At 39.8% G+C, this 27,218-nt stretch overlaps 1 protein-coding gene across 9 annotated transcripts in view; it reads right to left on the reverse strand.

Annotated features, from left to right (window-relative positions):
• The window catches only part of RAPGEF4 (Rap guanine nucleotide exchange factor 4), a 294,734-nt gene that overhangs the window by 191,670 nt on the left and 75,846 nt on the right, over nucleotides 1-27,218 (reverse strand). The window lies entirely within an intron of this gene.

A 27,218-nucleotide genomic window follows, 5' to 3' on the forward strand; every position in this document is an offset into this window, starting at 1 on the left:
AAAGTCTTTCAACAAATTATTTTAAGTTCTTCAAAGGCATTAGAAATTTTATCTATAGCCACAAGTCTGCAAAGACATATCTTGGGGTTAAGGAGAGGCATGCTTGCATTCATTCTAAGAAGCTAAAGGAGGTTGTGTAAGTGGCAGTCCCTGGCTGGACTGTTCAATTGAATTGAATGCTGTTCAATTCATCATATTGCCACCCCTCCCAGACACTTCATTACTAATGATTTTCCAATACTGAAGCTTTTTAAAACTCAGTAGGATGATGCACACCTTCCAGCTGAACAAACAGACTAAAGCAGAAAGACCATCCTGCCACAGAGAGGAATCATGTGCCCTGACTTCACCTCACTGTTTCATTAAAGTGGTGTCTTTCAAAATATGCAAATGACAGTAATAATTTGAACAAACAAATGAATTAGGTGAGCCTCTATAGGCAATTTACCCAAGGTTATTAAGAATGCTAAATAAACAAATTATTATTTTAAATGGCAAGAAAGCTTTAATTAAACTTGATTTCTGTACTTAAAATGAAATTACTAACTCAACAGAAAGGATCTAGTATAAATTAAAAGCAAAGTGTCAAGAAGGAAAAAAAAAGAAAAGAATGTACACTCGACTTTTGATTCACAAGATTAGTACCAGGTGTCACTGTATTTTTGTTGGAGCTGGCTCAGAGAGAAGTTATCTCTGTATATGAATTTAGAGTAGATAAAATGTATTTGAGGTACGTCAAAATGAGCACATTTTAAATGGTAAAGATGCTAAGCAAAAACGGAATCAACCCAAACCCAAGGTAATTTCTATCCAACTAGCATCTCAATATTTCTCTGCCAATAAGAAATGGAGCCCAGCAGGCTATGGCTCATCCAAGGATGAAGAGACCTTCTGTAAGGGGTGGACGGACATAGTAACCCATAGTAGACCCTCAACAGGAGTATGATGTCCACCATCCATGAAGTACATTTGTATGATGGACCAAACCAATGGGCCCCAACCAGTGACCATAGAAATAAAGGAAAATCTCCAGAATTATCCATAGATGGACAAGGCTAAAACATGGTCTCATTAAAGTAGATAACACATATGTATTTAGTCCTATAAAATAACATAATCTTAAAAATATTATTATCTATTTTTAAAGCTTCAAGTAACCTTAAGTAATCTCTGAAACTAGACATGTCCATGTCTCTTCCCCTTTAATGTTTTGTCCCAGTAGTTTTAATGGGGCTCTGATTACACCCCAGCCACCAGAATGCAAGCAGTAAAGCCCTCACAGAACCACCTGTTTTCTTCTCCACATGAAGCACCTTGCCTGGTTTAGCCTCCTGGGTCTTCCCTCTTCCACCTTCTGCCCAGTGTCCCACAGGAATACACAGTGTGTGTCCTGTCCCCTTTGCTTCTGGCTTTCAGGTCAGGCAGGATGACCCAGGACAGGAGTCAAAGAGGAAGCTAAGAGCATCATGAGCCGGGTGGTGGCAGAATGGAGCAGGGAGGGGCCTGGAGAAGCCATTGTAAGTCACTACCTTTGGCATCTGGGCCAGGTCACCGAGCCATGCAAGACCATTTTCATATTGTTTCCCTAAATAGTCTGCCTGGAGAGTGACCCTAGGGATACCATTAAAATATCAATGACAGTGGTAAGAAGTTGATGTCAAGCCTCTGTTCCAAGGAGCAGAGGGAACATCAGATTACTGTATTTCCTCTTAAGTACTTTTGCCTTCATTCTAGAGAGGGAATCATGCAACCCCTGACTCTAACAAGAGAGGGAACAAGTATGTCTAGAAGTCAAGATCTGAAGAGGTCAGTGCCCCTAATTTTTCTATTTGCTCATTCATTCCTTTATTCATTCATCAGTGGGAGTCATTCATTCATCATTCATTTACACATTCAAGGCATACAATGAGACCATTCCATCCCCAAGTTTTATCACATTCCAGAGGTAGAAGAGACATCAGACAGAATTTGCTGGAGACTCAGGATGAAATGGGAGCATCTCAGAGGAGCATTGAGTATTTCAAGAGTGAGAAGTTCAGGGAAGGAAACAAAGAGAAAGCTGCCTGTGACTGAGTATCAGTCCCAATAGAATGTGCCTGCTCCTTCAACCCACCAGAAGGGGAGCTGTGCATGGTGTGAAGAATCTCTGCACTACAGCAGAAATCCCAAGAGTGCTAGAACATATCCTTTGTGTCTAGCAGAGAACACAGTATGCCGTGAGCACTCAACAAATATTTGCTAAATAAATGAATGATCTAAGAATGTGGATCTGCTCTTGGGACTCATGTTGGACGAACCTTAGTGAGTGAGCATATTAGAGGACATCCAACAACATAACCCTCTAGAAGTTGCAGACAAGAAACTTCCTCGAAAATGTTTGCACAGTGTAGTGGAATTGCACAAAGAAAGTATGCCGGGCCCTTAAATGTTTGCAAGTGAGTGCATAGGTAAAATGCGGTACATCCAATCAATGGAATACTGCAATGAAAAAAAGAACTACTGACATATACTACACTGTGGATGAATTCCAGAAATGTTATATTCTGTGAAAGGAGCCAGAAATGGAGACCACACATCACATGATCACACTGAAATGAAATGTCCAGAAAAGGCAAATTTATAGAGACAGAAGGTAGATCTGCGGTTGCCCAGGGCTGGGGGTGGGATGGGTTTAACTATAAACACCATGAGGGACGTAAGCAGGAGGATGAAACGGTTCTAATACTGGACTGTGGTGATAGTTACACCACCTTGTACAGGTTCCCATTGAATCACATTCTTGAAATGGGTGAATTTTATGATATATAAATGCACTTCACTAAAGTTGTTTTAAAAGTTTTGTGAAGGGAGTCATAAATTATAGGTTTGCCATCATGCTGTTATGAGGAGGCTGCTATGTTGTTGGAAAACACAAAGACAGAAGCCCAGATTTGAAAAGACTCCCATCTCCTAATTCCCAACCTCAGGGCCCTTCCTAAAAAGCCTGCTTAATGGTTGCCAGGGCTGGAGGGAGAGGGGAACGGGGAGTGACTGCTGAATGGGTATGTGGTTTCCTTATGAAGTGATGAAAAAGTTCTGGAATCAAATGGTGGTAATGTTTGCAAAACATTTTGAATGCACTTAACGCCACTGAATTGTACACTTAAAATGACAAAAATGGTAAGTTTTACGTTTATGCATTTTACCAAAAGTTGTGGCCACGTCTGAGGAATATTTTCACATTTTCCTCTCATCTGTCAAATCCATTCCCTGGTAGCCACAGAAGGGCCAGCTGCTGTCCCTGGCCATCTCACGGAAGGATGTCTTAGTCCAGGTGACAACACAGCTCTCAGAAATTTGTGTGCTGTACTCTATCACCTTTCCTCTGATTGGCAAACATCAGATATTAATTTAAAAAAAAAAAATCTGGGCTTCGTTTGCATTTTAATCCTGCCCACTTGAAACCGGTTGGCATCATTCAAAACAACTCACGCAGGGACGTTCCCTGAACTGTCAAGGCCATTCATTAAGTGTTGCTGCCATGGCTTCCTGCTCCCCAAAAGTGTAGGAGGCAATGACTTCTCCTGTCACAGATTTAGCCATGGCATATTACGAAACACTTGCTGTTTGTCAAAAATACTTTAGGTCCATAAAGCTCTAAGACTCCCTGTTCCCATAATCCAAAACCTCTCCAGCCTGGCCTACACTCACTTCCACGTGATCCTTATTGCAAATGCCCTTAGGTCACTATCATCTACAATAATTCCTAGAGTACTTCTTTTCACCATTATCATTTGTACTAGTTAGTATTCCTATCAGACAATCTTTCTTTGCTTCTTCCCAATAAGAAAACAAGTTGCTTATGAATTAAGTAAATTTCCCAAGGATGCCAATATATTTAGGCCTAGAACCAGTCTGAACATGTTTAGTATTCATATATTTGACTGGTGTTGTACATAGAAAGTAAGGATTATCAGCTATAAAATATTTTCTACCTCAAGGATGACATTAAACTGATACTTTCATTTTGAGATTGGCTAAAATATGCTACTGAATGGAGTGTGAAAAAAAAAAAACCCCTCAGGTTTCCATTTGTGAAATAAAATTCAGAGAGCTAGTACTAAATGCCAAATGTCTACAAGAACTCCTCTGAAGAATTACTTCTTTGCTGCCAGCCAAAACTCACAGGGACACACTGTGGCTGAATTTTCTAATTGTGCTTTTTAGATGCTGGATAATTTTCTGACTATTAAAGACAATCATAGCCAAGCCTAACAATAAAAGTAATTGAATCTCATGCTTGAGAGCATACAGCTGATTCACCATGGGGTGTCGGACAGGAAGGAGGCAAATGAGAGGAGGTGAGAAGTCCAGAAGTAATTTTCACTCCATGAAAAGCAGAGACTGCCTTCACAGTAGAAAAGCCTGAGATGGAAGTGTGTCCTTATTCTCCAGGCCCATTCTCCCAGGTGGCACCTGAAAACTATCAACAGGCATTAGAGACTGAACCCCAGCTTCTGCCCCAGGTCTCCTAAGCCCAACCTAGGTCGTTGAGATGAGATTTCCAAGATAGGACAGGGTGAGGTCATAGCCATTCTGCCCTTGGGAGGCTGTGCCTACTCCAAGTCTCCCTGGGTGCTGGGCAAGACAGAGCATACAGACTTACTCAGTGGTGTATGCTAACCAAGCATAAAATACAGCCTAACTTGTATGTACAAGAAGAGTTTTTGCTATATATATATATATATCTCAAATGCATTTAACCTCAAAGAGTAAGCTTCTTTTTTATATACTTTTAAAGCTTATTTATTTATTTAGAGGGAGAGATCTTATATATATTTTTAAGTTTATTTATTTATTTTTGAGAGAGAGAGAAAGTACGAGCAAGGGCAGGGCAGAGAGAACGGGAGAGAGAGAATCCCAAGCAAGCTCCACGCTCATAGCACAGAACCCAACACGGGCCTCAAACTCATGAACCATGGTATCACGACCTGAGCCGAAACCAAGAATCAGACATTTAACCAACTGAGCCATCTATTCACCTCAAGCTTCTTCTATATCTAAGGCAAATAACACAAATACTACATGAACCCTGCCTTAAGAGCCTTAACAATTTCATGGTAAAAGTACTAGCAGCTGTTCAGATATAAGCTAACCAACCACCTGGTGTCAGAGCAAGATCTATTTCTGTGAATATTAAATGTGCACAGATTTCAAGACTTAGTGGCAGTCACAGAGAAGGCCTTCACAGATTGGCCTTTACAGAGAAGACATTCTAGTATGGGACACTTGGGTAATTACTTAATTTTCTCTTCTATAAATGGGGATTCAAACCCACAATCTCAAAATCAAACTCAAAGTCAAAATCAAAATGGCTGCAATGATATATATGAATATGAATATTCACAAATGGGATAGAGATTATAAATAACCTCAAGTCCTTAAGACTAGATAAGAGTCTGTCTATATTTCTACTTAGCTCTAAAGAGTGACATTACCCCTTATTCTTTTCCTTTACTCTTGTTATCCAATTACTTTGGATCCTGTATTCCCAACCAACATCTCACATACTCACCTCCTTTTTCTGGCCTATATTCACCCTAGGCATGGCCTCATCACAGCATATCTAGACTACCGTGATAAATGCCAAGCTACTGTGCCACCTTCAACCTCCCCCTCATACTATGAAGCATTCTACAGCCAGATCGTTCTTGTTAATTATCACTATGATTACAGGGAAAACTCTAAAGACTTGCCAATATCAGCAGATCCAAGTCCACATTCTTTGGCTTAGATTCCTACCCATTTTCCCCAGGCTCGTATCCACAAATTCTCCAACTGATTTCCCAGCACCTTTAACTTCACCACCTCTGTAATAACACTGCTATAACTCCATGGCCTGTGTGGCAGACTGTGTTTTGCAGAAAGGTCATAACACTATCTCCTATCCCATATGGTCTTTCTACAATGTGACTTTAATGCGTTAAAGGTTGGACCTATGTTCCCTCTCCTTCAGTCTGAACGCATCTGTAATTATGATCAAAATAAAGTGGCAATGGATGACTTACAGATTTAAGGAGCTTCTGCCTGTTTCTCTTGGGACATTGGTTCTTGTTACCTAGCCTCCTTGCTGGGAGGAAGCTAAGCAGCCATGTGCAAAGGCCACATGTAGTGTTCTGGTCACTAGCTTGAGCTGGGACCAGCCGACAACCAGCATCAACCAACAGACATGCCAGCAGGGAGGCTTCAGCTGATTCCAGCCCTTAGCTGTCCTCTGAGTTGCCCCCAAATGATCCCAAGTGGAACAGAGATAAGCTGTTCTCTCTCACCCCTACCCCCTGCCATGTCCTATCCAAACTGCAGATTTGTGAGCAAAATAAAAGAGTGTGGTTGTTTTAAATGACTAACTTTAGGATAGTTTGTTATGTAACAATAGATAACTGGACTAGACTAAAATACCGTCCCCCTCTTTTTGGCCTTCTCAAATCCCACCTACCTTCCAAAGCCCAGTATAGTCCCCCACCTCCTTCATGTTGTTAACCTCATCTAAAAGTGATTTTTGTCTCTGTCTCTCTTGCTTACAGCTTGAGTAGCACTCAATAAACACCCAAGACCATGAGAAAAAAGACCATGCTGTATCTTCTAGGGTACCCATCCCCATCATCTCTCGGAATGTCTTACACATAGCAGATGGTCTATATATACTTGCTGCATAACTAATTTTCTAGCCTCTAGAGTAAAATGCACACAGGAGGCACTTAATAAATGACACACACTATGGCAGGTGATTAATATAAAAAATGATAGGAAGAGAGGGACACCACAAAATTTTAAATGGAGGATTAGGTAGTTATAGGAAATCTAAAATTTCAAGTCATTAAACTGCCTTTATATTGAGTAAAGTAGATGTTTTTTAAATTAATAGTTTATGTTCAGAAGTGGGTGTGGGTGTGCGGGTGTGTGTTCAGCCAACGTGTAGATTTGGATGTCTGCTTTCGGAATTGTTCCCTCGTTAATAATTAAATTCTAAATGGGCATTTTGAGAACTGGTAGACACTATCCACATTGTATGGTCTTATAATTACTCAAGTGTAATTAGAGTATAGGAGGGCTCAGAAATAGGCAGAATGTTTCCTGTCACGTGCCACCTGTACCAGGACTTCTTGAAATGGGGATCATGAATCCTAGATGGTTGTCATTGGATGAGATTCATGAAGTTCATGCCTGAAATTATATACAAAGTTTTATATGTATGCAGTTTTTTGAAGGAGAGGGTCCGTGACTCTCAACAGATCCTCAAAATAGTTTTGGAAACCCAGTTAATCCAATTATCACATGTTCTTGTAACTCCTGTTCAGAGATTTCTGCTAAACAGGCAGAACTGGGCCAGCAATGGGGAAATACCTAGGCTGGTCTGACTCTGCCAACTGCCTTGCATGATGGCCTGGGGAAAATCCTTTAAAACTCTTTGGAGCTCCTTGTGGACCTCTCAACTATAAGGAGGCTGCACTAGGGATACCTAGGCATCTCAAGATAGTTTCCCTGAGAAACACCCTGAGAAAGGGGAAGGAAAGGTCTACTTCACTTGGTGTTTTTCCATTGGATTTTCTTTGTAATGTTAATTTTGGTTAAATCAACATGTAAGTGTTTACAATTGTTTATTCAGTAAATATAAATTGAGTGCCCACCATTTGACAGTCACTGGCTATGGACTTTCTACTCAATCCTTTAAGACTTGACCATTACTGAGTAGTCCACCCCAACACTGCACATAATGCTAGGAAGTAAAGTGGACAGTAAAAGTATGAAGAGAAAGTCATAGAGGACCAAAGAACAAATGCTTCATCGCTAAGTGGAATAACTTAGTTCATCGCTAAGTGGAATAACTTAGTGGAATAACTTAGTGGAACAGAATAACTGTTGTGTAGGAGATCAAGTAGAAACATAGTACTCCACTGATACCAGGTGATTTGGTTAATCTGTCTGGTAGGTGGATGTCCATTTACTCCTTTGTCTTTTAGATTTGCATGCTCAGTTAAAAGAACAGCTTTTTTCCTTAAAGAAAAATCTTTCTGTAAAGACATGTAAATAGCTACATTCCTGCTCAGAATCTCTGAACGAGCTCTCACAGGAATAAAATCATAAACAAGCAAAAAGCAAGTAAACACAAATGCTTAATGGAAAGGAAGATACACAGGAAGTAATTTAGACCCATGGATAATCTGATCATAAGTCACCTCATGCTCAAAGTTTCAATGGAGGAAGATTTTACACAAGCTTTGAATTACACATGAAACACAAGACAAAGTACGAGAAAGAAAACAGGTATTTAGCACTTAACAGGATAGAAGGTGTGACATAGATCATTTCATCATTCTGTGGACCATTAATTTCCCCCCTAATGTTAGTACTTTTAATTTTTATATTAATCCTCAATCTTTAATATGTATGTGACTTATCTCTTCAATTAGACATATACTTGGGCCCAAGGTACATATATTTTTTGGATGTTATTTGAATGATGATGTGCCCCTGCTAAATATTCAGTAAATATTCTGTGAATAAATGGAAGTTTCTCCTTAAAGCTTAAGATGATAGAAAATACTGACTTTATAAGGAAACTGAATAATTTCTTCTAACTCACCATAATTATTTCCACAATGTATTTCTTTCATGAAAAGTAAAAGTATAAATGGAGATCCTCAATTTATCACTGATAATTTGGAGTTGGGGACATGGAGATCTATAGAAGGAGGGGGCTGTTCTCTGTTTGGTACATGGGGATCAGGGGGAGGGTTAGGAGACAATCTTATGTATTGCCTACATTTGGAAACTGGAAAAACTTGTAGTTCTTAAGAAAAAATAGGTTTAGTAAAGAATAACATATGGTACCAGTAAATGGGGTTTGATTTTCTTCAAATATGTGGCTCATGTAATTCTTCCTCCTGACCTCTCCTACGACTGTGTGTTTGGTGTTTTATTGTGAATATCCCATACCATTCCAGCCTTTAGATAAATTTTCACATATGTAAACAAAATGCCTAGTGCAGCAAAAGCATTTGATGTGCACATTATCTTCAAGTTGTATAAAAAATGTATATACAAAGTCCTCTGGATTCATCTCCAGACAAAGAGCACTCCTATAATAAAAATAAAAATTAAAAAAAAACCCACATGTCTATGTGGTAAAAAGAACTAAACGTTCATCACTAGCATGCTTAGAAAGATCTTACATTTATTTAAGATATTCACTTTATACTACACATGAGAGTTCCTTAGACAAAACTAATTTTGGATTCTTCTTTAGTTTTTGTCATAAATCAAATATCCAAAAGCTGACTCACATAATATACCATACTTCATTTTCTCTAAGTCAATCACAAAAAACAAATTGCAGGGAAAACACAGGTGGGATTACCTTTCACCCAGACTTCCCAGTGCATTTAGAGATTGGACTATTCGATCATCTTAGCATGATGCACCATTAACATGACTCTCCCTGTGAAGTGGGCTGAGATTGAAATGGAGAAGACATTTTTTAGGAGGATGTCCTTTCACATCATGATCTATACAGAATAATAAACGTGTCTCAGGTAACTAGAGGGATTACCTTCCAACAGGCCATTTCTTGTAGGAAATGATATGTAATAGCATGAGGGAATATAATAAGAAGAGAACTTTCTTGTATAAGAGGATGTTCTTTTCTTATGTATCTCTTGATTTTTCACCTCAGGGTCTCATAAGAAGCATGACCAACACAGGAAGCACTTCATGTTTGTTGAATTTAACTCAATGTTATAGATTCCTTTTCTTCTCAGTGTCAGGGAGAATAGTAAGTACCCTATACTAATTTGGGCTACTGCTCTCCAACAAACATAAGCATTTTTCTCACATATATTCCATTAAAGGAGGTTGAAACTGGGTCTTTTTGCTCATTTATGTGGTTATTGGCTTGCTTATTTGGTTGGTTGGCTGGTTTGTTTTTGATATTCTTGATCTTAGGACAGTAAGAGAGAGAAACAGCATGGTACAAATCATGGTGTCTGGAGTCAGATGAGACTAGTTTAGGTCATCCTAACTCCTTTACTTTATTAGCCATCTAACCTGGGGCAAGTTCATTAAATCTCTGATTTCTTACTTATAAAATGGGATAGTAATCTGTACTAGCCAGGGTTGTTAGGTGGATTAGATGAGACAAATGGCTACTTAGCATCATGACAAGCCCACAGTAAGCATTAGGCATCACTGATTTTGTTTATTATTATTACCTCATCAAGTCACAATTAGGATAAAACAAAATAATATATAAGTGCTTCTTGACAGCTAACAAATGCTAATGCTTATGTTCTAGAAGAGCATGATCTAATAGACAGTATGAGCCATCTTCCTTACACACCCCAGGGAGTGTTCTTGAGTGGCTCTCTTGGCCACATGTTACTGTTAGAGCACATACATAGGTCTAGCTCAGGCATACCAACACTTCATGAATCTTTCACTCTGAATTAACTCAAAAAATGCTTCCAGTGGCCAAAATTCACAAGAAATAGAACTAAGCATCAGAATGTTCAGGTTTGCAATGAGAATGCTGGTAGACATTATGACTTTGATGTGGCACTTTTGGATGCTGAAAGCACTAAACGACTATAGCCTTGGGAGATGCTGCATGTAGCCATGAGCTATTTCCAGCCCTTCTTGTATTTCCTGGCTTTACCTGGATGGGATATGTGCAGATTTGTCATTTATACCATTCAAATAATTATGGCCTGACCCATCTCCTGTGTCACATCCTCAAGTCTCCTCACATGACTCATCCTTCGGCTGGAAAGCAGGAAGTGCTCCATTCGGGGGAGGAAGCCAAAGGACACCACACCTCAGGACAATACTGTTCTTACTCAGACAGTGTATTATTCTCATCTACCAGGCAACACCCAAACAGAGCATGTTTAATCACAACAGCAGAAAGGAAGACAAGGGCTGTGAGTTCACACTAGTGTCTCATATCTGAGATACCCCGTGACAAAGAGCTACAACGAAGAAACTATTCCACTGACCCCTTGCCCAGATGACTTCTGGTGGTTCCAAAGCACCGAACCTCCCACCTTCAAAGTACAGAGACCTAAGCCTTCTTTAGCTTCTTCTGGCATATCTCTTGGAAGTGATACTCACTGGCACAGAACTAAATGTAGGTAGACAGAAGTGGGTGCATTTTACACATATTTACCCAAGCCTACATGTCTATACATGAGAAAGTTTGGGCACCCAAAGGAAGCTACTATGAAAATTTTTGTTGCCAAGATGTTTGCTATTGATCAATTTGCATTTTTCAAAATAAGCCTGTGTCTACACTGACATGTGACATCTTTAATTGCATGAAGAGTGTATTTCCATTACAGTGGGTCAGGAGTTACCTCACCTCCCATTTCTATTCAGAAGATCTGGAGTGGCCAGAAATATCACCTTCAATCAAGGATTGGGAGAGTCTGGAAAAGCGATGCTTCATCTCATCTTCTTTTTGCCCTGGACTCACATTCCAATCTGGAAATGGATACTTTAGAGGAATGAAAAACTGGTTAGCCATAGCTCTTTCATGACTCTAATCTTTCAGGGCCACTGAGAATTTGGCTTCTGAAATGGAAATGGATAACGGTTAAGAAAGTGTATTATCATACAATTGTGTGGAGTTCTGTTTTAGTGTTTTATAATTCCATATTTATTTATCACTAAGGGTAACACATGAGTTTATCATAAAAATAAGAATGTATTCTAATGTTTACATTTATAAAACATATTTGAGTGACTATCAAGTTATATATATATGTATATATATATATTTTATAATGGTTATCATTTAATGAAATTCTTTCACTCAGTATTTACCTGTGTGCTAGACACTCAGACACTCTACAACCATGTAAGCTATATTTTATCTCATCTCATTTTATAGATGAGAAAACTAGCGTATAAACCTCTGCTCAATATCAGACAGACAGGAAGCAGTAAAATCTCATTTTGACTCAAGTCTATATGATAGCCAGGCCATGTGTTTTCCACCCTAGAAATTGCCCCATCTACATATTAATGAACTTGCATATTGTACTATATGTTTGCAGCTTGACAAGTAATTGAGAAATAATGTTTTATAAAGATTCTGAATCACTCCAGCCACACATCACTAATCCAGAGGTCCCTTGTACAGATCTCCTAATCAATCTGCACAACTAAGACTTGCAAATAAGTCATCTAAGCCACCAAACCAAAGGTGACATTTATTTTACACATGACACTGCTACAAGCATGAAAGCTCCCTTCTTCAAGGTCTATCTACTCTCACTTCAGACACCATGCTGAAAGGGTGGCTGTGTCGTTTCCCAACACTTCACAGAGAAAAAGCACCCAGGGAAGGCAATAAAGGGGGGTTTGTATAGACAAGAATATTGATTGCTATGAAAAGTGAAAGCTGGGAATTTGGAGCAAGGGGGAAAACAGAAAAACTATAGAATTCTGTAACACAGTGGTGCCATCTAGAGGAGGGGCAAAAACTACACAGCTTAGAAACCCTTGAGGGCTTCTACAAGCCAACAGAAGTACAGAATAAGATCACGAACTTCTAAAGATGACACAGTCATTATGTAAGAGGAAAAGAAAATGTCTTTACCTAAGACAAAATGGGAGAAGTAGAATATAAAGTAATTTATAAAAATTTGTTCCAAAAATATTTTGATGTTTAAAGGAAGAATATTTCCCTTTATTAAAAACCAATCTTTGGACAAGCTTCTCATTTGTTTTTGACAAATAAACACCTTATTTATTTCCAAGGGGATTGCTTGTTTTAAAAGAGGTTTCCAAGCTTTTCTGGAAGAGGAGCTCACTAGCTCTGCTCTGTTGTTTACTAGCACTTTTTTAACACCATTTTAGCTTGCCTCTACAAGTTTTTAATTAAGAGTAGTTCAGTTCCTCTTTCTTCATATTATGGACCCAATCTTAGACACTCCTAGCAATCTCCTCCCCCAAAGTTTTTGGAGCCGTGTCTGCCATTTTCCACTCATGATTATAACCCATTTTTTTTTTTTTTTTTTGAACCATTGACGAGCAATGCATTGGGTACTTGGGAATGATTAGATCCAGGCATGAAGATGGAATTACTTCATCTCTGCATCCAGGGTTCTTTAGCTCCAACCCTGTAAGACAGTCCCACCAAAAGTATCTGATCTGTAAAAATAATGAGGGACCATGTACTGAAATGGCTAAGCCATTGATCTGGCCAAGAAAGTATGCGACATAATTTTAAAAGGCATTCTTGCCTTTAGTTTCCCTCACATAGGTAAGGATGAATTATTGCTGGGAACTGCATTTTGTAGTATACACACCTAGTAACTAACTAATTTAGAATTAACCTCCTGGAGTAGCATCTTCCCAGTAGAAAAGGATAAAAACATTAAGTGGATAAATTAAAATAATTTCTAAGAGAAGTGACAGACAACAAAATGTCTTTTAAAAAGTTTTGCTTTATGGTAACATGTCTTTAGGGATGCGTAACTGGGGCATAGTTCAAGAGAAGGAGATTAGACAAAAAAAATTAGTGAATTAAATGTCTTGAGGAAAAAAATCATGAAGCAAGTCAGAAAACGTCTCTCTAGTCCTAAGTGCCTGGTCACAAAATACATCTTTTTTTTTTTTAGTGAAAATTCAGGATTTTTAAAAAATATATATAATTTATTGTAAAGTTGGCTAACATACAGCATATACAGTGTGCTCTTGGTTTTGGGGGTAGATTCCTGTTACACACAACACCCAGTGCTCATCCCAACAAGTGCGCTCCTCAATGCCCATCACCCATTTCTACCTCTCCCCCGCCCCCGCCCCCACCCCTCAGTTGGGTGTTCTCTGTATTTAAGAGTCTCTTATGGTTTGCCTCCCTCCTTCTCTGTTTGTAACTATTTTCCCCCTCACCTTCCCCCATGGTCTTCTGTTAAGTTTTTCAAGATCCACATATGATGAAAACATATGGTATCTCTCCTTCCCTGACTGACTTATTTCACTTAGCATAATACCCTCTGGTTCCATCCACATTGCTGCAAAAATGGCCAGATTTCATTCTTTCTCATTGCCAAATAGTATTCCACTGTATATATAAACCACATCTTCTTTATCCATTCATCAGTTGATGGACATTTAGGCTCTTTCCGTAATTTGGCTATTGTTGAAAGCACTACTATAAACATTGGGGTACTTGTGCCCGTATGCATCAGCACTCCTGTATCCTTTGGATAAATTCCTAGTAGTCCTATTGCCGGGTCATAGGGTAGTTCTATTTTTAATTTTTGAGAAACTTCCATACTGTTTTCCAGAGCAGCTGCACCAGTTTGCATTCCCACCAACAATGCAAGAGGGTCCCCATTTCTCCACCTCCTCACCAGCATCTGTTGTTTCCTGAGTTGTTAATTTTAGCCACTCTGACTGGCATAAGGTGGTATCTCAATATGCACCTTTAGCAAAATCTTGGAAGACATTTTAAGACATATGGTAAACAGGGACCATGTTTCTTTAATTTACAAAGAGCTCTTATATTGTTATAAACTGTAGATACAACCCAGTAGACTACTGGACAAAGGATATAAAGTGGCCGCTCACAGGAAAAAAAACCTGCCAGGAAATATTTTTTTAAATGTTTTATTTATTCTTGAGAGAGAGAGAGAGAGAGAGAGAGAGAGAGAGAGACAGAGCATGAGCCAGGGAAGAGCAGAGCGAGAGAGGGACACAGAATCTGAAGCAGGCTCCAGGCTCCGAGCCGTCAGCACAGAGCCCAATGCAGGGCTCGAACTCACAGACCATGAGATCATGACCTGAGCTGAAGTCGAATGCTCAACCGACTGAGCCACCCAGGCGACCCCAGGAAATATTTTTAAAGATGCTTATTAACCTCATTCATGATTAGGTAAACAAAATAATAATGCCAATTTTTTTACTGGAGAAATTTTCAAAATTTGAAATTACACAACGTTAAAATATACAATGTTGGGAGGAGTAGAAATTGGTGCTGACTTTCTGAAGTGTAATTAGAAAATATTCAACTTGGGGCGCCTAGGTGGTTCAGTTGGTTAACCATCTGACTTCAGCTCAGGTCATGATCTCATGGTTCGTGGGTTCGAGCCCCATGTCAGGCTCTGTGCTGACTGCTCGGGCCTTGGAGCCTGTTTCAGATTCTGTGTCTCCCTCTGTCTCTGCCCCTCCCCTGCTCGCACTCTGTGTGTGTGTCTCTCTCAAAAATAAACATTAGGGGCACCTGGGTGGCGCAGTCGGTTAAGCGTCCGACTTCAGCCAGGTCACGATCTCGCGGCCCGTGAGTTCGAGCCCCGCGTCAGGCTCTGGGCTGATGGCTCAGAGCCTGGAGCCTGTTTCCGATTCTGTGTCTCCCTCTCTCTCTGCCCCTCCCCCGTTCATGCTCTGTTTCTCTCTGTCCCAAAAATAAATAAATGTTGAAAAAAAATTTAAAAAAAAAATTAAAAAAATTAAAAAAAATAAACATTAAAAAAAATTTTTTTAATAGAAAATATTCACCTTGTAAATTTCACATAACATCCATATAATACCATTAGTAAGGACTTACTCCATAAAAGTATATCAAGATATATGTACAAGAATGTCCACTACAAAACTTTTTACAAGAACAAACACCAACATAACTGTCCGTGAACAGGGGAATAGGTTAAATAAATTATGGTAATCCGGCCAATGAAAAACTCTGTAGCATAATGTGGCTAACCTGAATGCACTGAGACAGAAGGGTATCTAAGATCCACTAAGTGGAAAAAAAGGAAGATACAGATAATATGAATGATGTAATCTCATTTATGGAAGTGTATAGTTTAAATGTTTAACTATAAATACCATTATATAGTTATTGTTCATAACAAAACACCCCAAAACTTAGTGGTTTAAGACCAGGACTATTTATTGTTTCTCAGATTCTGTGGGTTTCCTGAGCAGTTCTTCTGTTGGTATCATCTGGGCTTACTCAGATGGCTGCAGCCAGCTGGAAGTGGGTTGGGACTGAAGGCACTCTCTCCTCTGGGCCCTCAACTGGTAGAACTGAAATGACTGGAATGGACCACATGGTTCTTCCTCTCAGTATCTTCACATAATGGAGGAAGCGCTCCCCATGGGCAAGAATAAAACCACAAGGTCTCTGTAGGCCAACACTCAAAGTCAAACACAGACCTTCCCATAGCATTTCCTCAGTGAAAGCACATCTCGGGGCTAATCTGGATTCAAGAGGAGGAAAGCAGACTCCAACTCTTGGTTGGAAAAATGAATTTGGCCAAATTTGTGGCCATATTTAATCTACCATTCTATATATGTACATATCTACCTATCTATAGCTATATCTATCTGAAATGTTAGCAAAGAAGCAATTAAAATAATTTCCTCTCAGGAGCAGAGCTGGGAATGTGAGCAGCAAAGGAAAAGTAAGAAAATAATTTTCAGTTAATGCATTTCTATCCTCGGGGCTGGCTTCATGGGCATGAGACCTGTGCAAATGCTCAAGGACTCTAAGCCCTTGGTGTAATTCTCTGCTATCACCATCTTGACATTCTTAGTCTTTACCTTAGAACTTGTGTTTTATAACTGAAGTACAATGGGACAGTGGAATATGTATGTGAGCAGAGATAGTACAATGTGCATGTCCACTGTTCACTGACATCCCTTTCACATGGCATTCACAAGAGAATTCTCTGCCTCATGAGAACAGAATTCCGGTCCACCTGTGAGGCATGGGAGTTCAACACAACTCAAGTACACAGTACACATGTTATATCTTCCAATGAGCAAATCCAGGTGCTGACAGCCCCCGAAGCCTCATTTTCTACTCTAATCAGATCTTCCTTTGAACACAGAAAGAGTGCAATGGTATTGACAAAGGAACTCTATCATATCCTTTCTTATTCATGTTACTTCCCTGTATGAGCCAACCACTTACACTGAAAATAATGACATGGAGGGAAAGGAAAGCTAGGGCAACCCACAGTTCCTTTTCCTGAGTCCTGCCTTAGTGATCTGTCAGCTGAAGCTAGAGGGTGTGGGTAGAAGGTGTGTGCATCAAGAACTGAAATAAAAACAGCTGAATTAGTTTTGTACATGGTTTCTATTGTTCTGGTAAGAACATAATACATATGCACATACAAGCCAGGAAATAGAAATTATTTGGTAATCCCACATACAAGTTAAATATCCTTATATTTGCATTTAAAACTGGCATTGCACCATAGAAAGAAAAACAGAAAATTTGTGCTAATAATATTTTTTCTTTACTTTGAACATTAAATAGCAAATAAGAAACATAAGGAGTTGAGATAGAAAATGCAGGAGAAAGGAAAATGCTTTCTTTTTAGCACCTCTAGTGACACTTTCTTCCTGTGGGAAAAATAAGGAATGTTACATTTTTATTTTGCGCCAGGCCCCACCAATTTGTTGTCAATTTTGTCTATACTGTTTGAGTTTGTATATATAGGTCCTGCTTTTTTACATTAAAAAATAGGTTTATTTTTATCATATCCCATACCCTCTTTAATTTTACATTTAAGTTTTATGAGCTTTATGCTACCCATTACATCAAATCAACATAGATTTGGGTTTTTTTTAAGTTATTAAAAAATAATATCCAGGAAACTGATAAGAAGACAGGTACCCAAAAAAGAAACATTTTTATTAAACAAAGGCAATATTTCATATTATAATTCCTGCTCTCTTTTGTGGGCAAACATTTTCCCTGATTTATAGCACTGAAACCATAGTCAGCACAATGAAATTAAGCAAGAATAATATGTCAGATTAAAAAAAAAAAAACAAATCCAATTTTATGAACTCAATTCATGACAGCTGCACTATCAACCTAAATATTTATTCTCTCAAGGGCCACAGATGCAAGGTCATCTACACCACAAGGGATGCTTGTCTTGATTGGTACATATACATCAACTCAGGAAATGTAAAAGATATGAGGAAGTTATTTACAGGGACAACTTCTTGGAAAATTAATGCCACAAGAATTTCCCATGTTTTATTTATTAGCATGGCATCAATGTGATACCCCATAGCTTTGATGATTAAACAACTCTATTCAAATTTAAGGAGGTGTTATTTCTTTATTTACTTCTTATATCTCAATATTACTAATCATGTATATTACTTTGAATTTTCCACAAACTTATTAGTTTGTAATAACTAAAAATTAAAATGAATTATATTACAAAAACTCCTACATGCTTGGCTAGAATTTTCTCTCTGAAACATAGTCACATTTTGTAATAACGTTCTCAGATTTACAACATCACACCATGCTGACAGGAGATCCAAGTTGTTGGAATTTAGATAAATAGTAAAGGAAAAGGAGAAAGTCACCTAAATCCCTGATAGGTATGTTAGAGACAAGCTGTGTGAAGATTGTGATTCAAAATGTCTTTTAGAAATTTTAAGACTTCTTTTTTTTCTCAAGAGGTTGAGAAAAAGAGTCAAATGTAAGATTTGGAAGTCATTCCCAATAATCAGTCAAAGAGAATATTCTGCACAAAATATTCTACAGAAGAAGCCAGCTCCCTTCTGGCAAGTGAGCTAGTGGTTAGGGCTGGGGTGAGAGAAAGGCATGTTTTTCATTACATATATTCTGTTGTACTTTTTGAATTTTTACCGAGTGTATGCATTACCTGGTTTCAATAAATTAAATTTCTTTAAATAAAAAACAAAGACAGCTATTGCTTTGCATAATGGGCCATGCTCTAGCTAATTTTTAAAAGTACCATTGTCTAAAGGTATCCAGTTAGCATTGTGGGCATTATTACATGTGGATGGTTTTGGGGGAGAGGTATGGAACAGAAATACAAAACCACACTTCCATGAAAACTTATTAAAGTTCAATAATTTTGGAACTGGATACAAAATACTCAAATGTGCTCTATTTAGAGAAGCGATGGATCCATAAATTAGAAGTATTTATTTTAAAACAGGCTTTGGTAGAACCTCTTTACTGCAAAGCATTTCTGTTTTGAGGCTGGAACTTGGCATTTTTCCTAATGATTTCTTTTCACTACAAGATGAGTTTCTGGATACCAATATCTCAGCCTGAAAGCCACAATGAAAATTATTTCTATCATCTCCATTCTCACATCACAAATTCTGTAAAGATTTGTCGAGAGTAAATGTTCTCCCACATAAAGTGTTACTCTCCCACATAAAGGGAGAATAGGCTATATAGTCTGATCTGTATCCCAATTCTATAGAAAATGGTCCCTAATCTTGTGGGGGTCAACAGAGCCCTTTCAGATTAGGATGAAAGCTCTGGACCCTCTTTTCAGAAAATGCACACAAATAAAAATTATCAGACATTTGCAGGTTTCTCATAGCTGATCTGTGAACTACCCAGAGCTCATGAAACCTGAATTAGAGTCCCCTGTTGTGGACCATTCCTCTTTTCTGACACTACATATAAACCTACTGGCCAATGGATAAATTGGTTAACTAAATGGATAACTAAGTAAGTTATCCGATTACTATAGGGCAAAATGCTAATATTGGGTCTAATCCTGAATTCTTCCTAAGTAAAAAAAAAAAAAAAAAAAGAAAAAGTCTCTTTTTATATCAAAAGCTCCCATAACTGATTTCTGGCTACTTAAACTATATTCTTGAGACTAAGCTGGTAATAACTTATGACTACAAAACTAACACACGTGAAAAGATAAGAGTGACTTCTGGCACTTAGTTGGTGGTTGATAAAATTCATCTTTTATTGGTAGTTATTATTCAAATACAAAGAGCCACCATGTGAATGTAAAATCCAAATGACCACAGTGATTTTTAATCAGATCTGGTCTTAGATCATGTCATGGATTACCACAAATGGGATGCTCTAAGGGGCTCACCTTCCTTCTCCATCAGATGAGAGAAGACTCTGCCAAGTGCCACAGGAACACAAGATAAAAAAGAGTGACATGGAATGTTCTGTGCCTTCTGTGACCCAAGAACCCAGGCCTAATGGCTACTAGGAACCCTGGCTACACCAGCATCAGCAGAGCCCCCACTGAAAACCCCAACTGATAAAGATCTGTAGATCTCCAAATCTGGCAGAAAACAAATTTATTCCCAGGGTGTATCTATTAACAGTCCTTACTTTCCTCTGTCATTTTTTTTGCTTGTTTATTTGGAGAGAGAGAGAGAGAGAGAGAGATAGAGAGAGAGAGAGAGCACAAGGTGGGGAGGGACAGAGAGAGAGAAAGAGAATTCGAAGCAGGTTCCACGCTGTCAGCACATAGCCCAACACGGGCTCAATTCCACAAATCGTGAGATCAATGACCTGAGCCAAAATCAAGAGTCGGCCACCTAACTGACTGAACCACCCAGGCACCCCTGTCTGAGTCAGTTTTGAAGCAACACTTGGCCTCTTGCTTGGGGCTCTGTCAGCCCCAGGACCTCTCAGCTTCTAGGATTCTTGGTCTATTTGGAGGAACAACAGTGCTCTCGGCCGCCATTTTCCCTGAATCTTAACAATCCCATGTTTAGCCTTCCTATCCCCATCCCCTCACCTGATCTCAACCTGTCTTTCTTAAGTCATTTTCTTTTTCATCATCTGGATCCTCATCCCCTCAAAAGGAAACACAGCCTCCTCTTGGCTTTTCATTCACAGACAGACCTGGTTTACAACACGAACTGCCAAGAGGTAACACCTACGTGAAAGGGTTGCTGTCATTCCTTCCTGCTGTTGTTCACCTGATCGGGAGGAGATGGGGGCAGGTTAGGGGAGACAGCAGCTGGGCTGGATCATGGGACAGATGGAGAAAGAAGGGAAAGTACAGCAGAGATGGGGAAGGCACATGCAGGTGAGGGAGTGAGCAGGAGTCTGCTCAGGGATGTTTCACTGACGATCTGCCCTTCAGTTCTCTGGGTTAACACTTCTGGGCTTGTTACGTGTTTTTGCTCCAGGGAGCAAGCAGGCACAATGCTGGTGTCCAGAAGAGCAGGCAGACGGCCTCGGAGAGGGGACAGAAGGAGATAAAAACCCTGTGCCGTTCTCAGGAAAGGCTAGGTGGCTCTGACAGGCTCATCTCTCCATAAAGAACCTGAGGATGAGACAAGCCCACCCTGGAACTGGGAGGGTTATGGTGACCCCTCCTCCGTGTTCCACGGAAGCGGACACATTCCCAGTAGCACTTGCATCCTCTGCTTGTGCCTGGGGGCACCTTGCTGTCAGTAACCTTCCTGTCACCCTTAGGATGACAAGACACACAAGGAGACTTTCTCTCAAAATGGTTCTGACTCTCCCTGGCAGCCACCCTCCTCTTCCCCCACTTCCAGCCCCTACATGCCACTCTGCTATAACTCATATCAGATTTTAAAATTTATTTTCATATATTTATCTTCATTAGACCGTGAGCTCCTTGAGGGTCACATGCTATTCATGTCTGTGTGCCCAGTGCCTAGCACAGCACCTGGCACTTCATGGATGCCCAACTAGTGCGTGCTGATAAGACTTAGGTTGATAAGAATATCTGTATAAATTAACAGAGGCAATACGGCTGGAAAAGGATGTACGGCCACATTTAGAAAGTTTTGGGTGCCAACGGAGATGGTTTAAACAATGTCCCTGGGCAGCAGAGACCGCAGCACTAGGGGTCTGAGCAGGCACGTGTATATCTGAACTCCTCCATCTATACCCATCCATCTCTACCTCCCACACCATTTACCGGGTGCTTCCTTGGGGCAAAGGGATTGATGGTCTCATATCATTTCTTCCTCGAAACCTTTAGTGATAGGATTACTGTTAACACCTTTTACAAATGAGGAAAGAGGTTTAGGCACTTCAGTAACTTGCCTGAGGACACAGAGCTCCTACAGGCACGGCCAGACTATCATCAGAATCTGGCTGATTCCACTCCCTGGTCTTTGAAAACCATGCTGCCTCCCTTACACTGGCTAGACTGAGGAGAGACAAGGCAGGTAACAGTGCTGGTGGGATGGAATTGAAGAGAAAGAGAATAACATACAATTGATTATAAAAGGAGGCTGGCTGGGACGGGGAGAACCAAGGGGGGAAATCAACCTGAAATAGTGAAGTAAACTTGGTATCTCCTACTAGTCTCTTTTCACTTTTTCTGAATGTTTAAACGTTTGAATAAAAAGTTGGAGGGGAAAAAAGGTAAGTCTGACATTTCAGACCTAAGAGAAGTCTGAAGAAGAGGCTAAGGTGAGGGAGAAGAAAGTATAAAGCCACAGGCAGAAAGCAAGAAAGAGAATTTCAGGAAGATGAATTGCCAACTCTGTTAAAACTTCTCTAAAAATTTCTTAACAATGTCAGGACTCAAAATAGTTTAGACTGTTACCCACGTGCTTGCAATTATTACTATTGGGAAGTCATGTAATGATTCTAATTTATTAATTTTATTTTATTAATTATTATCTCATTAAATATGCCATCTGCTATGTACGATGAAACCTTTGGTAATTAAGGGAAGAAAATGTTGATGGAAGCAGTGTGAACCACAGTAGTTTTCAGAGAACTAACATTTTCCAAGCTATTTAGAAACTTCATAATTTTCGATAAGTAAATCCTTTTTACAGTGTTGTTCACAAAGTGGTATATATTCCTAAGTAGGTGGATCTCTTATTAAATGCCATATCTGATCATTTTACTACATTTCCCCTTTCCAAGTTCTGCTGTGCTTTTTAACAGGGATTAGAAACAAGTTATCATAGAGATGTTTTCTCCTTTTCAGTATAATTGTACGAGGAAATTTATTTTTCTAATTTTTTTAATGTTTATTTATTTTTGAGGGGAGGGGGTCAGCAGGGGAAGGGCAGAGAGAGATGGAGACACAGAATCCAAAGTGGGCTCCAGGCTCCAAGCTGTCAGCACAGAGCCCGATGTGGGGCTTGAACTCATGAACCGTGAGATCATGATCTGAGCCAAAGTTGGATGTTTAACCGACTGAGCCACCCACGCACCCCTGTACTAGGCAATTCTATGAATTTTAAACAAAGTGAAACATGGGCAAAAATGCCCTCCAAACAAAGTAAAACCCACAACAAATAGAAAGGCCTAAAACTGAAAAGCCATTTTCATTAACACTTACTGGTAAGAGCTGCGCTTTCCCCAGAACTACTAAAGAGGTAGATACAATTCCGGACAGTGAAGAAGAGAAAACAGTTACAGATGCTCAAAAAAGAGGACTCACTTCACTGACTTCAGGAGATATTCCAATCCCACCCATTTTTCACTCAGACCCAAAGTTTAGAGCAGTGTTTGGGGGGACAGGAGGAAAGTGGGAAAGGGTTTTACCATCAAATCACTGGCATCTTTAAAAAACGCAAGCAGAAGAGTGGTGGAAGAGACACAGGTCATGGTACAAATATCCAGAAAAGAAATCTTAAGAAAGTTTTGTTACAGTGCTATAAAATAAGGTCCACATAGGGGTGGTAAGAAACAAATGGTGGCAATATATGAATTGGTAAGAGCATTTATAAATGCTTTAAAGCAGTAGAGAGAAGCAATAAAAAAAGTTTTAAGAACTCATTCAATTCATGCAGACAGAACTAAAACACATTATTGCTTATATCATGTGATTTTTCACAAACCGTGAGATCATGACTTGAGCAGAAACCAAGAGGTGGACGCTTAACTGACTGAGCCACCAGGTGCCCCAAACTAAAAACAATTTTTTTAATATTTATTTAGAGAGAGAGCACAAGCAGGGGAGGGGCAGAGAGAGAGGGAGACACAGAATCCAAAGCAGGCTCCAGGCTCTGAGCTGTCAGCGTGGGGGAGATCATGACCTGAGGTGAAACCAAGAGTTGGACACTTAACTGACTAAGCCACCCACGTGCCCCTAAAAAGGTTTTTAAACAATAAAATAAACTTTTTGTTGGGGACTTAATGGATTTAGAATGTATGTACTTTAAGTTCATGAAAAATGAAAAGTCAGCAGACCAAGATAAAATATTTGCAGGAATTACAACAAAGGATTAGTATCTTGATCAAATAAAGCATTCACATAAACTGATAAATAAATGCCAATGTATGGGTGAGTAAATATGATCAGGAAAGAAATATGTAAAGAAAATCTCAACCATCCCAGCAGTAATCAAAGAAACACAATGACAATAACTGTGCCTATTATAATGGAGGAAAATATATAACAGTCATGCTGGCCAAGGCTCAAATAGTCCTGGTGGCAAGAAAAAAAAAAAAAACTATTGAAAATAAATGTGATCATATTTATCAAGAGACATAAATGTTTCCACACCTTTCAACTTAGTATTCTTTTTCTGGGGATTTATCTTAGAGAAGTGACTCTCAAAGTATATAGTCCAGGGCTGGGTCGGGGATCACAACATTCTCAAGGGGCCCATGAGCTCAAAACTCCCTTCATAATGATGCTATGATATTACTTGGCTTTTTCACTCTCATTCTCCTACAAAGGTACAGTGGAATTTTCCAGGAGCTACATGATGTGTAACGACAAGACTGCTCTGACAGATAAGAGAATATGTGTTTGTAGGATGGTGGAATTGAAGGAAGGGGGTGGATTTTGCATGTGATTCTCACACTTTCAATAGCCAGACCACACAGGCAACCTCTAATCACAAACCCTTAAATAAAAAATCCCACTTACTGTATCTCTAAAATACTGTTTGCCATTATTACTTAAATCTGACAGAAACCCCAATTTGGAAGTAGAATGTCTATATGAGAGAAGGAAAAATTACACTAGGAGATTTAACACAAACAAGGAATAAACATATTTTTCAATCACAGAGCCTTAGCACAGAGCAAAAATGCCAGGCAGGTAAATGCAGACCCAGATGCAAAGGGGCACAGTGCCCACTTACCAAAGCCCACTGCTGGAAGACAGGTTCTCAGCCCTGGGTGCCCAGTACGCCCATCTGGGGAGCTTGAAGAAGCCAGCGACACTCAGGGCCCCTCTTCTAGAGATTCTGGTTTCAGTGTTCTAGACAGGGCCCACATATGGGAAGTTTTAACTAGCTTTCCAGGTAATTCTAATGTGGACCTAGTTTTTAAGAACTACAACTGTAAATGATTAAAGATAACAAAAAGGTCTTGCCTTTCAAATGATATAATTTAATATTTTCCATTCACACAATTTGTGGCTTTGCCTTCTTGAATTTGCAAACCAAAAAGGGAGGTGGGGGGCACTAAATTTTCCAATTCAGAAGGCAATCAATCAAGATTAACTTGGAGCACTCCCGACAGCAAGACAGGATTTAAGTCAAGGTATCTTTATAATACAACTAGGTGGCCCAGGAGCTAGAGAGCTTTCCAAAAAGTCATCTAGCAGAGCTGGATTAAACCAGGAATAGATCAGAATTTCAGGCCAGACCACTCTACCACATCAATAGCCTTTAGGAGGTCTGTCTTGCATTTATTGGTTTGGGCCAGACAGCTCAAAACACTGAGGTTAGTGAGATCAACCACGGCAAGCCTGCAGGAATTCAGAGAGGCTGAGTTGTGACAGGATTTCCTGCTGCTCCTTCCTCGGTGTCAGACACCCTGTCCCAGTGACTGTGCTCTAACCTCTCCGCGGCAGCCTGGAAACTACACAGGAGTGGAATTTGACCCAATGAGAACAGAAAAGTCCCATGACCACAGGGCTTCCTACACTTAAAGAGCTTAACAATATCCCCCAGTCCATACCACGAGTTCTTTCTGAATCTCAAGTTCTTAAAGTTTTCCCAACTAGAACCGTCTTTGCCCGGGGGACCCATTAAACCTCAGAGCGGATTTCTCCAGATGATGAGTGAACAACAAACAAAACACAAAGCCAGGCATTTGGAAATACAACACATGACACCCTCAGAGGGCAGGCGGACCCCTATTCAAGCTTGCCAGGGCCAATCACAAGGAGAAGAAGGCAGAACACAGCACAAGACAGTGGAGTGAGGAAGCCCTGCCTCTCCTGCGTGCTCAGACCCTTGGGAACAAGCTGCCTTAAATGTTATAATTTGGTGAACTGACCCCAAGCCTTTGGGGATGCTGAAACCCAGCCTTGTTAGCCACATAAGAATTCAGAACCAGATCTCTTTGTCTTCGGATGAAATGATATCCTGGATGGAAATGAATCTCTCCCTCCCTTCCCTCGTATGTCCTCCAGCATGCTGTATCTTTCTTATAGCACTTTCCAGTTTGTCTTACATCAGGATGGCTTGTGTTTGTGCTTGTCTGTCTTCTCCACTAGACTGTAAGCCAGACAGACAGACGTGATACATTTTACACCTCCACAGTGTGGGAACCAAGTACATATGTTTGTTGAATGTGACGGGAGTTTCTTACAGATGAAATTTTCAAAGTGGCATCAATTAACATGGAGTTGAGAAACTCCTTAGAGGCATTCAGTGTGGTAGGTTAGCTAGGGGAGCAATGAGGGCCACTGCAAGACAAAAGTGCGGGGTGTGGGAGGCAGGGAGGGGTCAAAGGCAAGCTGGCAAATGCACGGCCATGGGAGGCATTTGAAAACCTCTGCTCACAGCAACTTGTACAAGATCCCAGTATCCTGTGCACACTCCTGAAATGAACACCCAGAGACGTAAAGAAGCGACGACCACTGCTTATGGCACGCACACCCTGCCAACAGGTCCACCTGCAGCATCTGGGCATTCCTGGCACCTGCCAGCCAAGCCTTTATCTGTTCCAACCCCCTGATCATCTTCTGAGAAACAGTGAAATCATAGCTTGCAGAGCTGGTCTGACTTCAAGTCATCAATAATGTAATAGAGTTCCCATAAACACTAAGGACGTCATATAGTCTGAGAGCGGCAGGCAAGATACCTACTGGGCGTCCAGGGGATGAAATACCATCACTCTCAATCCGTTTCCTTGCCCCAAATTTATTTTTAATATATGCCATTCAAGCATGTCACCAGATAAATACATACAACATTTAATATTAATGTGATAAATGTAACTGGCTAGTTCTGAACAACTGTCTTTGTTTATCTTCTGTAAACATATTTAAGATCTCAGGCTAAACAAACACATCCTTCACAATCAAAAAGATGAACCGTCACTCCCCACTCCACACACACACACACACACACACACACACACACACATCACAAATAAAGATGAAATCAAATTATGTCAGTCCTATTGTACATATTTAGGTCTGGTGGAACATAATTAGAAAAGCCAGAGATGCTTCAGAGTATAATTCTTCAAACCAAAATGCAAACTGTGACAT

Source organism: Prionailurus viverrinus, chromosome C1 (assembly GCF_022837055.1).
Source record: "Prionailurus viverrinus isolate Anna chromosome C1, UM_Priviv_1.0, whole genome shotgun sequence".
In the NCBI taxonomy this organism is placed as follows: Eukaryota; Metazoa; Chordata; class Mammalia; order Carnivora; family Felidae; genus Prionailurus; species Prionailurus viverrinus.